The sequence below is a fragment of the Giraffa tippelskirchi genome, chromosome 11 (genome assembly GCF_054371585.1).
Source record: "Giraffa tippelskirchi isolate mGirTip1 chromosome 11, T2T-mGirTip1v1.2.pri, whole genome shotgun sequence".
NCBI classification, from domain to species: Eukaryota; Metazoa; Chordata; class Mammalia; order Artiodactyla; family Giraffidae; genus Giraffa; species Giraffa tippelskirchi.
In genome coordinates, this window is record NC_137285.1 from 50,990,531 (window position 1) to 51,007,482 (window position 16,952).

General features: G+C 44.2%; 1 long non-coding RNA gene across 1 annotated transcript in view; it reads right to left on the reverse strand.

The window, feature by feature from the left end:
- Positions 1-16,952, reverse strand: part of LOC145526047 (uncharacterized) — a 130,164-nt gene that overhangs the window by 16,977 nt on the left and 96,235 nt on the right. The window contains exons 3-5 of the long non-coding RNA XR_014068651.1: positions 14,182-14,297; positions 3,779-3,830; positions 3,516-3,655 (exon numbers count right to left, since the gene is read on the reverse strand). This is a non-coding gene — a long non-coding RNA (uncharacterized LOC145526047). The remainder of the gene's footprint in view (positions 1-3,515; positions 3,656-3,778; positions 3,831-14,181; positions 14,298-16,952) is intronic.

The window sequence follows — 16,952 nt, forward strand, 5'->3', positions numbered from 1 at the left end:
AGACTGGTCAGCTGCAAGGACATTTCCCAAGTGGTTTCAGTTAAACCACATTCCGCTGTCTAGTCCCTTTCTCTTTTAGAAAACGTCTCATGGTTCCTTGGGGCCAAGTTGGTGGCTCTAACATCTTGGAAGCTTCTGTTTATGGACCTTTGTCGTTATGAGGCAGGTAGATGAGTGTCAGCTGGTCCTCTTTGTGTCTCCTTGACTGTCTTGTCCATTCAGGTTCCAGACTTTTCGGTGGATCAGAATCTGACCCCAAATCCTGATGAAACATGGGACAGTATAATGGCCACCAAAGCTGTTGAAGAGCAGGTGGCTGGACCAGGAGATAAAGAAGATGCAGGCAGGTGTGGCGCCTTAGGTGACTGTGTACCCTCTCAATGCCTAAAGCCACCTGCTCCATATCTACCTCAGACTGGGGCTTGGTCAGTGTGGCATCTCTCTGCCCACTCCCCATCTCTGCCATCTGTACTGTGGACTTCTGTCCCCATAAATTCCTGCAATGTAGGGAATGCCCAGTGGAAATGCAAAAATAATCATGTCATCCTTCACACATTTATGGTATTTTGGCAATGTTTCTAATAGCCACTAAGGGACAAGAGTTTATCTTTCTATCTTACATCTCATAAATCTTTTCCCTTTTTTTTTTTCATCACCAGTGTAAATTGGGCTTAGTCCAATAACAAGGTTAAAATTATAGTGCTCTTCATCATTACGGAGATGCTCTTGCCTCTGATCAGGATGATGCCTACATGGGAAGCTTAGCAAATTTATTTTTTTCCCCTTTGCCTGCATCAGGGGGTTGTCTGGAAGATAAGCAAAGGCATTGTTCAAGGCCTCTGAGTGTAAACATTTACAGGAGAGTGCTGTAGCTGGGGACGGTCAGTTAATCTGTGCCTCTGCGCTTCCTCTGGGTTTGTTTTTCAGACAGATAAAGGGAGAGCTGTCTGAGGTCTCTTGCAGTGTTGAGGAACCCAGATTGTGTAAATAACAGACAAGTTATTTAATTTGTCTGTGCCTCAGTCTCCTCATTTGGGTGTAATGACAGGGCCCCATCAGTTCACTGGGAGGGTTTAGAGCCATAGAAAGTGTAAAGTACTTAGTACAGCACTTCACACATAATGTTGTTGTTTAGTCACTCAGTCGTGTCCGTCTCGTGACCCTGTGGACTTTGGTCAGCTGGCTCCTCTGTCCATGGGATTTCCAAGGCAAGAATACTGGAGTAGGTTGCCATTTCCTTCTCCAGGGGATCTTCCCAACCCAGGGATCTAGCCCGAGTCTCCTGCTTGGCAGGGGGATTTTTTGCCACTGAGCCACCAAGGAAGCCCTCCTAGTACATAATAAGCACTCAGTATCTGCCTGCATTATCATCCTTCCTATTTCCATCCTCTTTCCAACTGAGAGCCTTCTGCCCTGGCAGGTCCCTAGAGCCGGAAGAATCATACAGCCCTGGCTGTGGTGCTGGGACTCCCCATATTAACCTCTGCTCTGTGGGCTGAGCACTGGCCCAGGCAGAAGTGGTGGCAAGCTGAGTGGGGTCCTGGGATAGCACCGCACCTCCTTTCTCCTGCTGCTCCTCTCACAGTTGTCACATAGCTCTCGGCTGCCACACTCGTGCCGTTGGGGGGGTCTCACCCAGGCAGCCTGCAGGAGATGCCTTTTCTCTGCCCTGTGGCTTCCATGGCTTCTCTCCTTCTGCCCACACAGCTCTGGAAGGCCCAGGTGTGGAAATTACCCCTGTTTTCTGGCTGTGATGTTTATTAAGTTCTCTCCAGTTTTTACTCATATCTGCAGTCTCCTCTTCTCACTTTTTCCAGAAGTGCACCCTCACTGACCACTTTCTGTGGTCTCCCATGCCCCTCCTTGAGGCCATCATTTGGAAACCTTCTGTTTCCAGACACCTCCACCTGCATCGCCATCAAACCTCTAGTTTTTGGTGGAGGGTTAGGTTAGGACATTGTCTGCCTCTCGCTGGATAAGACAATCCGTATGATCAGACTGTCGTTCCCGGAGGTGTTGGCCTTTCTCTTTGGAACAGCAGGCCAGTACCACGCACGCCTCTCTGTCATTTACTCTCACTATTTCAAGTTCCTTATTTACCAACTGGGTCAGACACTCATTCATTGTAGAAGCGGAAGATACCCTTTTGATGCTTTGCGAGTGGAGCATGGCTCTCCCTCAAGGGATTCAGGGTCTGCTTTCTCTTCTCTTTCTGAGCTGTTAAGTAAGCCCCAAGAATAGCTTGCAACTTTCCTCTCTCAGGAAGCAAACACAGTCTGGAAACTAGAGTTCAGGTTCAGTGTTTTTGAAATGATGGCACTTCGTAAGGACTGATCATTTCCTCCTAATCATAATTCCTGTATCTATCTATCTGTCTGTATATCTATCTATCTAACATCGTCTATGGTTTTTTTGTTAGTTACTTCCTTACATCTGACCCAGCGTACTTTCACTGAACAGCAGATATGCTAAGATATGACTGATCACTGATACAATGGCCTGGTTTTTGTCACTCTCCATTCGCTCTCAACAAGTAGAATTGGTAGTAGCTCACATTAGAATGCAATAGAGAAATGCCTGGAAAGGCACACAAACGGGATTATTACTAAAGCTGATGAAAGTCAGTGGGAAAATGCATTGGCAAAGCATTTTCATCTATGGAAACATCAATACTTATCTGGTGGGAATTCTCTGGTGGCCCAGTTAGCTAAGACTCCAGGCTCCCAATGCTGGAGGCCTGGGTTCCACCCCTGGTCACAACTAAGATCTGGCACAGCCAAATAATAAATATTAAAAAAAAAAAAAAAAAAAACTTATCCAGTGACAAAGACTGCCTAGTTTGTTTCCCCTCTTTCCTTTGCAGCCCCATCTCCCATTGATCACTGAGTTCTGTTATCCTTTCTTACCTCACAGTATCTCTTGAAATCATTTTTTTTTTCATTCCTCCTATACTCTCATCTTAGCTAAAGTCATCTGACCATGTGTCTGGCCCACTGCAAGAGCGTTCTAACTGGTCTATTCTACTTCACATCTTTTCTCTTTGAACATCATCTTCAAGCTGCCATCTGATGAATCTTGTTAAATACTACTTTTTCCAAACTGCATGACCACTTCCCTCCTCCAATTTACCTACAGGAAAATGTCCAAAATTCTGATGAAATGGCTTCAGAAACCCTCCCCCCCCCACACACAAAGCCACTCTCCAAATTACTCATCTATTTCCTATCTTTATTAAACGTCCAGCCATATCAAATAATTTTACCCTTTCTCATCCAATATATGCTCGTGTCATTCCAGTTCCTGTATACACCCTTCCCTTTTCCTTCCTGCCTTTCCAAATATTCTCCCATTTGTAAAGATTGGGCTCAAAAGCAGTCCCAGGTTGAAATGATTGCTCTCCTCAGAACCCTCTGGGGTGTTATCATTTATATGATTAATTTCCCATATTCAACAAACACTGTCTCATGACCTTTCTTCTTGTGTTTTGAGTCGCTCGCTAACATTCAAATGCTTACCTCTTCTCTTGTGTCCTGCACTGTGAGTTCCTTACAGATCATTGATTCATATTCTAAGTTTCTTCTGAAGTATCTTGCCCAGACCTTGCAGTAAGTAGTCATTGAAGAACACTGGATTGAATTAGCAGACAGAAAAGCAACTGAAAAAGAAAACAAACCGGTTGAGCCATTTTCATCCCCAACACAGAATAACAGGTCCAGGGTTCGGGGCAGGGGGAAGGGTGGCGGATGATAGAGAATATGTTTTTCACAGCGTTACATACCTAGGAAGGATCTTATGTGGCCATCTTTTCCAATTTCCTAGCTCTAGGGTGTCTAAAACAAAATGAGATCAGTCACATCCTTAAAGAACTCGAAAATAGAATTCCTTGGATCTTTTCGATAATTGAGTTTGAGTTGCATCAACTTTTCCTGTGACACCCGTGACTGTTCTGTCACTGGTCACTCTAGGTCAATGTACTGAAATTTTAACTTACCTTGACAACTCCTACAGTGTGTATTTTTTGTTTTCTACTTTTTGGCTGTGTCCTGCAGCATGTGGGATCCTAGTTCGCCAACAAGGCATCAAAGCCACGCCCCTGGCATCAGAAGCTGGGAGTGTTAACCACTGACTTAGCCACCCGGAAGTCTAGTCTCTGCATGTTTCAAATGTAAGTTCCCAGGCTCACCCCAAGGGTTAACATTCAGTCATTCTGGGCTGTGGGCACATGAACTGAACTATACATATAATGTATATGTACAGATATGTACATTTATCACAGGTAATGCTGACACAAGTGATCTGGAAAACTCACTGTGAGAGTAAAAACTACTCTGATTAAGTATTTTTAAAAATTTTAATTCAGGCATATAAATTCTAGGACCATTTTGCAAACATTAACAAACAGCTGATTAATAATTTTTCTCAGTAATCATGTGTCCTTACATGAGCATTTTTCAGTTCAGTTCAGTTCAGTCGTTCAGTTGTGTCCGACTCTTTGCGACCCCATGGACTGCAGCATGCCAGGCCTCCCTGTCCATCACCAACTCCTGGAGTTTACTCAAACTCAAGTCCATTGAGTCGGTGATGCCATCCAACCATCTCATCCTCTGTCATCCCCTTCTCCTCCCACCTTCAATCTTTCCCAGCATCAGGGTCTTTTCAAATGAGTCAGTTCTTCACATCATGTGGCCAAAGTAGTGGAGTTTCAGCTTCAACATCAGTCCTTCCAGTGAATATTCAGGACTGATTTCCTTTAGGATGGACTGGTTGGATCTAGTCCAAGGGACTAGATTGGACTGCAGTCCAAGGGACTCTCAAGAATCTCCCCTAACACCACAGTTCAAAAGCATCAATTCTTCAGCGCTCAACTTTCTTCACAGTCCAACTCTCTTATCCATACATGACTACTGGAAAAATCATAGCTTTGACCAGACGGACCTTTTTGTTGGCAAAGTAACGTCTCTGCTTTTTAATACGCTCTCTAGGTTGGTCATAACTTTTCTTCCAAGGAACAGGCATCTTTTAATTTCATGGCTGCAGTCACCATCTGCAGTGATTTTGGAGCTCCCCCAAATAAAGTCTGTGTCTGTTTCCAGTGTTTCCCCATCTATTTGCCATGCAGTGATGGGATGGGATGCCATGATCTTAGTTTTCTGAATGTTGAGTTTTAAGCCAACTTTTTCACTGTCCTCTTTCACTTTTATCAAGAGCCTCTTTAGTTCTTCTTCGATTTCTGCCATAAGGGTGGTGTCATCTGCATATCGGAGGTTATTGATATTTCTCTCGGCAATCTTGATTCCAGCTTGTGCTTCATCCAGTCCAGCATTTCTCATGATGTACTCTGCATACAAGTTAAACAAGCAGGGTGACAATATACAGACTTGATGTATTCCTTTCCTGATTTGGAACCAGTCTGTTTTTCCATGTCCAGTTCTAACTGTTTTAACCCATCCTTATTAACCCATCTTTATTTTTAACCCATCTTTATTAAGCTCTAAGGAACATTTGGTCTTCCACACATATTTATTGAGCACCAATGTGCCAGGCAGCAGCGTTATGAAGATGAATGAATTAAATATTAAGGTAGATAGATCCTCATTCTTAGGGACCTCGTAGCAGAGCAGGAAAATGAAAAACTATGATGATGATGGTGTTGATCTATCACCTTTCATCCAAAGTCTGTAGACATTACATAAGTTTGTGGCAGTCCAGGGGGGGCAGGGACTTGGGGTCCATGGCTCATGACCCTAGGTAGAAAGTGGGTATAATATGTCCCCTTGCTCTGGCTCCTAACTTTGGGCCTCTAGAGATAATGAAAAGAAAATGCATCACCCCACCACTCCAACAGCTTTGCAGAAGAGAGGAGCATAGTCACTCAGTCACTCAATCATGCCTTATCAAACATTTGGAATGACTAGGGCTCAGTAAGCAGAGTAGGAAATGGCAACCTACTCCAGTATTCTTGCCTGAAAAATTCCATGGACAGAGGAGGCTGGTGGGCTACAGTCCATGGGGTTGCAAAGAGTCAGACACAACTGAGTGACTGAGCACACAAATAAACGGGACTCAGTAAGGCATTTGAAAGGAACAATGTCCCCCCTCCTCCCTGCCTTAGACTTCCCATGACAGCATTACAGTCCTTCCCCATTCATCTGGGTCTCTTTGATTTCACTGCAACCTATGCTAAAGGCTGAGTACCCTCTTCATTCATGAAATAAATATTTAATAGTGAGTACTCCAATGAGCAAGGCACTTGCTAAATGATGTGATGAATATGAAGATGAATCAGGTACAGGTTCTACTCTTAAGGAACTTACATCTAGTACAGAGATATATCATGTACATAAATACCTTGTCACAAAGTCAAATATAAGCAAATATACTATAGGGTGACTTCCAGCCAGGTTTGGGGTCCAGACGGCTGGAAGTATGGGAGGGATGAGGAGTGAGAGGGTTGTGCCTTTGGGAGGCACGTTCAGGTTTGGTGCACGTTCAGTTTCAGCTGTGTCAAGGTGCAGATGTTGAGGGACATTCTGGTGAAGATGGCCAGTGAGCAGTTAGAAAATGTGTGACCAGAGCTTGTAAAGAGGTAAAGAGAAGAGACACCATTGGCATACGAAGCTACAAGACTAGATTTTATTGCCAAAAGATCTAGCTGGCAGGAAAAAAGAAATTGACACCCAAGGGAGATGACTCGAACATACAAGATTTTCTTCTTTGGCAGCAGTGTAATCACTGGGAGATGGAACTTGTAAAGTCTGGAAGGTGAGTTAATATATTTTATTTACTAATATAACTAATAAAATACATTTTATTTATCCCCTTTGCTTTTCTTAGGCAATGAGCTTAAATGTTTTCCATGTAGCTTGACCAATGTCTCTGCTAGACCTGTGAGAGAGGGGAGTTTTAGAATCAGATGACTTCCTGTGTGTTTGTTTTATTCAGGAGGAAATGGAAGAAGGAGAGACAGAGGAAAAGAAAGAAGAGAGAACAGAATCTCTTTCTCGTGGCACCTATATTTGTCAACACTGAAGAGAATACATATTCTGATTGTGACTTGATTGGGATGATATGGGTTTTTTTAGAAGGCTGGACTCATTGCTAGGGTCTCAAATGGTTTAATGTTGAAGACTCCCCTCTCTTTGGCCTTTTGGGTTAAATCCATAATCTCCAAAATTGCCCTACCGTCCTCTTGTGCTTTGCTTTGTCTCTCTTCTTATCTTCTTTTAGGTAATATTTTATTTATTTATTTGGCTGTGCCGGATTTTAGCTGCAGCATGTGAACTCTTAGTTGTGGCATATGGGATCTAGTTCCCTGACCAGGGATCAAACCCAGGCCCCCTGCATTGGGAGTGCTGAGTCTCAGCCACTGGACAACCAGGAAAGTCCCTCTTCCTGTCTTATTATATCTTCCTCTCACCTTGTTCTGATAGAGAATGTTGGGTTCAATGATTTGGGCTGTTTGCATAGAAGCGGACAATGGCAGGACGAAGAAATAGCCATAAGAGAATAAAATCAAAATGTTGATTTGAAAATCCCCTTGGAGGAGCTATTAGAGGCATGCGCAAGTTAAAATCATGGGCATTATCCTGTTCCAGTGTGTGTGTGTGTGTGTGTCTCTTGAAAAGATCACATACAGCTGGATGCCGTCCTTGGGGAGGTCCTTGTGCAGATTCTTGCCAGAGTGACTACAGTTGACCCTTGAACATGGGGGTTAGGGGTGCTGATGCCTGCACCATAGAAAATCCCTGTATAACTTTTGACTCCCGCAAAATGTAACTACTAATAGCCTACAGTTGACTGGTAGCCTTACTGATAACATAATAGTTGAGTGACACATGTTTTGTGTTTATGTATTATATACAGTATTCTTACAGTAAAATAAGCTAGAAAAAAGAAAATGTGGTAAGAAAATCGTAAGAAAGAAAATACATTTATAGTATATATTCTATGTATCTATATCTATCTATCTAATCCACATATACGTGGACCCACACAGTTCAAACTTGTGTTGTTCAAAGGTCAGGTGAAATAGATTTTCAAAGACCTAGTGACGTGTTTACTTGTGCATGCATGCTCAGCTGCTTCAGTTGTGTCCAATTCTTTCAACCCCATGGACGATAGCCTGCCAGGCTCTCCGTCCATGGGCTTCTCCAGGCAAGAATACTGGAGTGGGTTGCCATGCCCTCCTCCAGGGCATCTTCCCAACCCAGGGATGGAATTCTTGTCTCTTATGGCTCCTGTGTTGGCAGGCGGGTTCTTTACCACTAGTGCCACCTGGGAAGCCCACTATGTTTACTTACTTGACACCAAGTTCCCTGGAGAAAGATGAGACCTGGTCTTCAACAACTTAATTTTGGGCCATCAGTGTTGCAGCCTACAAGCCACCTGCACAGGAGGCCAGTGAGAACGTGCTAATGCAGAACTGATGGAGGGGAGCAGGCCCATGCTAGTGGGGAGCAGGCCCCCGGCCTCCTAGAGCTGCTCTCAGGAGCTCTTGCTGCCCTGGGTGAGAGGTGAGCTAATTGCCTCTGAAACACCCCATCTGGGAAGCCGCCTTTGTTTGAGTGTCTTTGGGAGTGAGAGCAGGTTATCACTGCTACACCCAGTGGTCTGACAGAGCAAACAGAAGAGCTCCGTGAGGCGAGGAGAGGTAAGGAGAAAATTAGTGAGGCTCAAAGGGGATCATCGAGAACGCAGAGGGAAGGCAGGAAATTATGCCTCTTTCACTTGGGTTGGTTTATTAGGTTGTCAGAATAGATGAAATAGGTCATGACCCAGGGCTGAAAAGCAACATCAGAAGGGGTCCAGGGGGTGAGCTAGGGACTGAGGCACTTCCAAGGGCCAGCTCAGATGCTTCTGCTGCTGGAGGCTCAGGCTTAGAAAGAGAAATAGGAAAGAGTAAATAAACAGTTCCCTCTGATGGTCTGGAGGTCTTTCTCGTGTTATCAGAGCCTAGACCTTTCAGTAGGGAAGAGGCTGGAGGGAAAAAAGTCTCATAACTGGAGATGAGAAATCAAGAAAGGGAGTGGTGGGACTTCCCTGGGAGTGATTAAGACTCCAAGCTGCAGGGGGAACAGGTTCCATCCCCAATCAGGGAACTAAGAATTTAATGTCTGACTTCTGCCCTGACCGCCTACTTGTTCTGTGACCTAGAGAAGATACTTAGCTTTTTGTGCCTCCGTTTCTTCATGTGTGATAGGAAATAATAATAGTACTATTAATTTCATAATACAAAACTCTTAGAACTGTTGCTAGTACTTAGAAAACACTCAGAAGGGCTAGCTGATTAACACTTTAGAACATAATATTTTTTTTGATGCCTTTTCAATTTCTTTGTAGTTTGCAATGGCATTTAATAGCATTTTACTCATAGGAGAACCTTGTACACAATTGGAGTCAATCTTTTCAAACCCTGATAGCTTTAGTAACTAAGCTTATGTATCATAGCATTTTTTTGTTTGGTGTTTTTTTCCAACTTTATTGAGATATAATTGACACGTAACATTGTATAATTTTACAGTAAACAACACGATGGTTTGATACATGTATACATTGAAAAATGATTATCACAGTAAGGTTAGGTAACAGATTCATTACTGCACATAATTACAGTTTGTGTGTATATAGTGAGAATATTCAAGTTCTACCTTCTTATCACCTTTCAAGTATCAATATATAATGCAGTACTGTTAACTATACTGTATATTAGATTCTCATGACTTATTCACTTTATAATTGGATTTGTATCTTTCCAACTTTTCTACATCCTCCAAGCCCTGGCAATCCTCATTTTATTCTCTTTATCTGTAAATGTGGATTTTTTAAGATTCCACATATGAGATCATATGTATCTTTGTCTAACTTATTTCATTTAACAGTACAGCTTGAAGGTCCACCCAAATCCAAAAAGTAAGATTTCTTCTTTTTTATGGCTAGTATTTCATTGTATATGTACAACTCTTTCTTCATTCAGCTTAAGTTGTTTGTATGTCTTGGCTATTGTAAATAATGCTGCAGTGAACATGGGGACAGTATAGATATTTATTTGAGATAGTGATTTTTTTTCTTCAGATACAATACCCAGAAGTAGGATTTCTAGACTATATGATAATCCTATTTTTTAATTTTTTGAGGAACCGTCATACTTTTTCCCATAGTGGTTGCACTAATTTTTCTTCCCATCAATAGGGCACTAGGGTTCCCATTTCACCACATTCTTGCTAACAGGTCTGCACACCTGCCTCTTGAGGCATGGATCAGCCTGTCTCCCACCAGAGCTCTGGGAGGACTAGGCTGATCCCTGATCATGGTTGGAGGGGCCAGAGCTGTGCTTAGCTGGTCTCAGCACTGTCAGGATGTTTGTGATCTGTGTCTGTGAGGGCCTGGAACTCAGTATAGGGCCATTTAGGATCTCTGGGGATGCAGACGGGAGTTCTCTTGCAGGGTTCCTGTGCCAGCAAAACTATCTACAGACTGGTTAGGCAGGCCGGAGCCCAGTCACAGGGTCCTTGCAGGATCTACAGTCTGGTCATGTCTGGTGGACTTACCTTGAGAGACTCCTGGAAACTGGTCCAGAGAGGCTGGAGCCAGTTGACAAGTTAATTCAGGATCTATTCCCAGGACCAACTTCTGTGCATTACCTAATGCGTAGGTGAATGTGACTCCTCTCATGTCCCTTGGTATATGGTGCTGGTAACAGACCCAAAGGCATATGGGATGCAGCTGAGTTCTGAAGGGTATGGAGCTGTTTCTATTTTTGTAGCTGGGATCATAGCCAGAAAGTGAGACAGTTGGATATGGGTCCAGCTTTTAAATGTGACTTTCCTGAGTCTTGGACTAGGGACTGCACTGGGGTCTCACAATCTCTTACCTGCATTGTAAAGCTCACAGTTAGGCACTTTTGTCTATAGATGGATACCAAATTAGTATTGGGCGTTGGGGGGACATATGAGAGATGTCTTGGCCATTTTAGTGATTTCCCTCAGTCATGTCTAAACATTAGTTGGAACAGCCAGCAGAGAGGCAATATCTAGCAATTCAAAAGAGATACAGTTGTATGTGTAGAATTACAGCAAACACTGATGTAATTCTGCTCTAAAGTGGCCTGTTTCTATGGTGGTAGTAGAAAAGATTAGAGTTGACAGAATAGATTTGAAATGAACAAAAAAGTTGGTAATTGCTACTTTGGGGAATGGATGAGAGAGCAGACTAAGGAACATTGAAAGATATATCATAGTATTTTAAATCTTTTGTCATCTCTCCACAGCATCTTCACAGCATCTCCACCTGGAGTAGATTCCACCCCAAGAAACCAGTTCCTCATCTGTTAAAATTTTATCACAAGATTGCAGTGATTCAGGCCTCTACAGGCTCCATTTCTAATTCTAGTTCTCTTGCTATTTCCACTACATCTGCCGTTATTTCCTCTGCTGACATCCTGAACCTTTCAAAGTCATCCCTGAGGGTTGGAATCAACTTCTTCTAAACTCCTGTTACTACTGATATTTTGACCTCTTCTCATGAATCACAAAAGTTCTTAATGGTATCTAGAATGGTGAATTCTTTTCATTAGTTTTTCAATTTACTGTGTCCAGACCCATCAGAGGAATCACTATCTATGACAGCTATAGCCTTACGAAAATGTATTTCTTAAATAATAAGACTTGGAAGTAGAAAGGACTCCTTGATCCATGGGCTGCAGAATGGATGCTGTGTTAGCAGGCGTGAAAACAACATTAATCTTGTTGTCTATCTTCAAGAGTGCTCTTAGGTGACCAGATGCACCATCAGTGAGCAGTAATATTTTGAAAGGGCAGTAGGTCTCAACAGTGGGCTTAAAATAGTCAGTAAACCATGCTGTCAACAGATGTGCTATCATCCAGGCTTTATTGTTCCATTTATAGAGCACCAGCGTATTTCTGAAGAGTCCTAGGATTTTCAAAATGGTAAATGAGTATTGGCTTCAACTTAAAGTCATCAGCTGCATTTGCCCCTAACAAGAGAGTCAGTCTGTGCTTTGAAGCTCTGAAGCCAGGTACTGACTTCTCCTCTCTAGCTATGAAAGTCCTAGATGGCACCTTCTTCTAATAAATGACTGCTTTGTCAACATTGAAAATCTGTTGTTTATGTAGCCACCTTCTTTAATTGTCTCAGTAAGATCTTCTGGATAACCTGCTACAGGCTCTGCATCAACACTTGCTGCTTCACTTGCTGTTTCTTTGATGTTTTGGAGATGGCTTCTTTCCTTACTCCTCATAAATCAACCTCTGCTGGCCTCAAACTCTTCTTCTGCAGCTTCCTCACCACTCTGACCTTGAAGAGAGTTAAGACTTTGCCCTGGATTAGGCTTTAGCTTAAGGGGAGATTGTGTTTGGTTTGACCTTCTATCCAGACCTCTAAACTTTCTCCATTTTAGCGGTAAGTTTGTTTCACCTTCTTATCACTTGTGTGTTCAGCGGAGGAGCACTTTTAATTTCCTTAAAGAACTTATACTTTGCATTCAAAATCTGGCTTCCTATTTGGAGCAAGAGGCCTAGCTTTCAGTCTATCTCAGCTTTACACACAACATGCCTTCATCACTAAGCTTAATCATTTCTAGCTTTTGATTTAAAGTGAGAGATATGTGATGCTTCCTTTCACTTGAACATATGGAGGACATCGTAGGGTTATTAATTGGCCTAATTTCAATACTATTGTGTCTCAGGGAATAGGGCTGCCCAAAGAGAAGGAGACGGGGGAATAGCCAGTTAGTGGGATAGTCAACAGTCAGAAGACACACATTTATTGATTTAGCTCCCTGTCTTTAAGTGGGCACAATTCATGGAGCCCCCAAAAGAACCACAACAGTAACACCAAGGGTCACTGGTCACAAATCACCATAACAAAGATAATAATGATGAAAAAGTTTGAAATTCAGTGAGAATGGCCAAAATGCGGCACAGGGACAGGAAGTGGGCAAATGTTGGCAAAATGGCCCTGATAGACTTTCTTGACCCAGGGTTGCCATACCTTCAATTTGTAAAACAAAATGCAATATTTGCAAAGCGCAATAAAACAAAGTATCCTGTAACAGTCAGTGAAAGTGAAAGTTGCTCATACTGAGCAACTTTTATAGTCCATGTGACTATAAAATACTCTTGGTCACTTTTATAGTCCATGTGACCCCATGGACTATACAGTCCATGGAATTCTCCAGGCCAGAATACTGGACTGGGTAGCCTTTCCCTTCTCCAAGGGATCTTTCCAACCAGGGAATCAAACGCAGGTCTCCCACATTTCAGGAAGATTCTTTACCAGTTGAGCTACAAGGGAAACCCTTGTAGCAGTCAAGAGTCATTCAATATTTCAGCAAATCACCTCACAGATGACAAAACTACCACCCGTATAAGCTGCAGCATTGTGACTATTATGCTCCTGAGGCCTCTCCACAGGGGTGAAGTCTCAGGACTTGACTGTGACTTAGGGGTCACAGTGCACAGTGCTTGAGTATTTACATATAGCTGCTGCTGCTGCTGCTAAGTCGCTTCAGTCGTGTCCGACTCTGTGCGACCCCATAGACGGCAGCCCACCAGGCTCCGCCGTCCCTGGGATTCTCCAGGCAAGAACACTGGAGTGGGTTGCCATTTCCTTCTCCAATGCACGAAAGTGAAAAGTGAAAGTGAAGCCGGTCAGTTGTGCCCGACTCTTCGCGACCCCATGGACTGCAGCCTACCAGGCTCCTCCGTCCATGGGATTTTCCAGGCAAGAGTACTGGAGTGGGGTGCCATTGCCTTCTCCATTTACAAATAGCAGTGCCCACTAATTTATTGTCAATAATATGTCTTTCTTTTGTATCAGTTAAGGTATGATGTTGATTTCTTTTTGAAGTGTCTGAACATGTTTATTAATTTTATTCAGGAGATTAAAGGGGCATTGCAAAACACTTGTCATAACAGAGATGCTAGTGTTAGCTCTCATAGGTCTGAAAACCACAGGTTTTTAGAGCCAAACTCAGCACAGTTGTGGTTCCCAGACGTTGCCCCTGAGACAAAGGAGTCAGGATGCCAAGAGCAGGAATTTCACTTGGTCTAAAATGCTCTGGTAGTCAAAGCATTTTGGTGTATAGCCTGCACCTGTCCTCAAGGGTCTTGATATCTACTTCATGATTAAGATAGCATGATTTGACAAGTTTCTATAGAATACTTAACTTCTAGAGGAAAGACCATCTGTTCTTGTCCACATGTCAACGCCTCTCTCTCTTCCTGTAAAAGCTAGATCACTCCAGGAAAACCTCTTTCTGGGCTTTCTGTCTTCCTTCTCTGTGAAAAGACCAAGGCAAGCAGACAGGAAAGATTGGAGGACCCCCTTTCACTGTGGTGCCTGCTGCCAGGTTGAGGGCTATCTCCCCAACCAGAACCATAGTCTAGAGGTTCTACCTGTGGGGTAGACATGGCAGAATTAATCTGAGGCCCCACCTCCAGCCTGATCGCTATTAAGTCCTTTCATAAGGGGATCTGTTTACCCCCCTGACATGGGTAAAGAGAAAAAAGGAACAGCTGCAGAAAAATGCTGTGGTTGAGAAGGTCCTATATACCTAGAAGATGGTTTTGTCATAGGACAGTAGTGGGGAAGTTAGCAAGTAGAGTCTGTTTTCTGGGGGTAGGACCTGATTTCAGTTTCTTTTTATTAATTAGTATATTAGAATAAGTTAGCAGTGAAGATGTTAAGAGTCTGTTCTGGCAATATCAAGAAACAAGAAAGAGCCATTAAATCTTAATCTGTGATTAAGCTGTACGCAGAGATGTACTGTTTCGCACAGATTGTCTTCCTGTCTCTAGGAAGGATAAGAAAATGAAAAGGAAGGGAGGGAGGGAGGGACAGAGGGAGGGAGAAAATCTTTGAGAAAAATTATTAATTAATATTGAGGAGATCTATAAAGGTTCAGCCAGGGGCTCATTATATTTTCAAAGTTAGTCACCATAACATTTCCTATCCCACAAGCTCTTCTGCAAAGGAGTGGGGTCCCATTCCCCTCCCCTTGAATTAGATCCCCTAGGAGAACAAAATATTAATACCACCTTTTGCTGGAGAAGAGAAAATGTGAATATATTTCTAGAGTGTTAGTCGGTCAGTCGTGTCCAACTCTTTGTGACCCAATGGACCATAGCCTGCCAGGCTCCTCTGTCCATGGGATTCTCCAGGCAAGAATACTGGAGTGGGTAGCCATTCCCTTCTCCAGGGGATCTTCTAAACCCAGGGGTCAAACCTGAGTCTTCTGCACTGCAGGCAGATTCTTTCCCATCTGAGTCACCAAGGAGGATTATCTGGTACCAAACCCAGGCTGTACCCACTGGAACTGGGTCTTGCAAAAGTGGGTCAGTGGTAAAGACAAATTGGTAAAGTACTGGTGAGTCAGTGAGGGTCGGTGGGCTAGAAGGCATCGGAGAAGAGGCAGGAAGAAGAGACCCCGCTGGGAGGCAGGAGGAGCAGGTTGACCAGAGCTGGAGCTGGAAAGGTGACCAGGGTAGAGCCTTAACGAGAAAGGCTGTTATTGACCAGATTATATTGGTGTAGTCAGAATAAACGTCATTGGCTGAGACCTTTGAGCAGCTGACAGTGACCTTGGGCTGGAGGGTAGAGCGCAGCTCTGCTGACTCACAGCAGTGCACTCCCTGGCTGCTTCCCTGGGTATGTTCCTTGCCCTTTCTTTTGTTGTTGTATAGTCGCTAAGTCATGTCCAACTCTGTGAACCCCTGGACTGTAGCCCGTCAGGCTCCTCTGTCCATGGGATTCTCCAGGCAAGAATACTGGAGTGGGTTGCCATTTCCTTCTCCAGGGGACCTTCCCTCCCAGGGATCAAATCCGTGTCTCCAGCATGGCAGGCAGATTCTTTACACTGAGCCACCAGGGGAGCCCGCCCTTTCTCTACCTTGTTTTGAATCAGAGTCTGCCCCTTGTTGGTTGTCCTTCCAAGACTGGAGGATGGGAGGCCTTGACAGGTGGGTGGAGGGCGGGCGAGGGAGGGAGAAGCTGGTACTCCTTTCTCTCCTTCTCAGCAGCTCTGGAACCTTCCTGGCTGCAGGTGTTGCCCCATGAGTAGTCAGTCCACTGTGGTGCCAGCCTGCACCTGCCGACAAGGCGCCCCCATCCAGCTCTGGAACCCCCTCCCCTCTGTCCTCTGGCCCGCAGCAGTGTCGGCTTTCCACACTGCAGTCTCTGGATGCTTCAGTGACCCCTGCCCCTGGCTGGACTCGGGCTAGTCTACCCCCTGTGTAATCCATCCCTGTAGCTGAGACCTCTGTTTCAAATTAGCTGGTGTTTCCTGTTTCCCAGTTAGATCCTGACTGATACCCTGCTCTGGTCTCAGGAGTGGGTGAGTTCTGATGCAGGGGGAAAGCTGCTAAGGAGCAGCACGGGGACACCTTGCTGGAAGAGATTTATTGGAAAGCACAAGGTCTTTGGGACAAGTGGGTATGTGCTGGCCTGTCTATTCCCATCTTCTCCAGAACCACAACAGCTGTTGCTTTAAGGAAGGCACTTTAAAGAGAAATAAGGAGAGGAGGGGGCTTCCCTGCTGGCTCAGCAGGTAAAGAGTCAGCCTGTAATGCAGGAGACTTGGGTTCGATCCCTGGGTTGGGAAGATGTCCTGGAGGAGGGCATGGCAACCCACTCCAGTATTCTTGCCTGGAGAATCCCCATGATCAGAGGAGCCTGGCGGGCCATGGTCCATAGGGTTGCAAAGAGTCGGAGACGACTGAAGTGACTGAGCACACACAGCACAGAGAGAGGAGGACGCTAGTTAAAGAATCCACTGAAACAAAGCCCCCAAGGGCCCCAGGGACAGGATACAGCTTACGTCAAGTCAGTTTAGAAATAACCAAAAGTGCTCTGGTGGGGGTTGATGAATCACTGAATTATCACAGCATCCTTGGTCCCATGTAATATTTGTACGCTGTGTCTGGTTTCAAATAGAA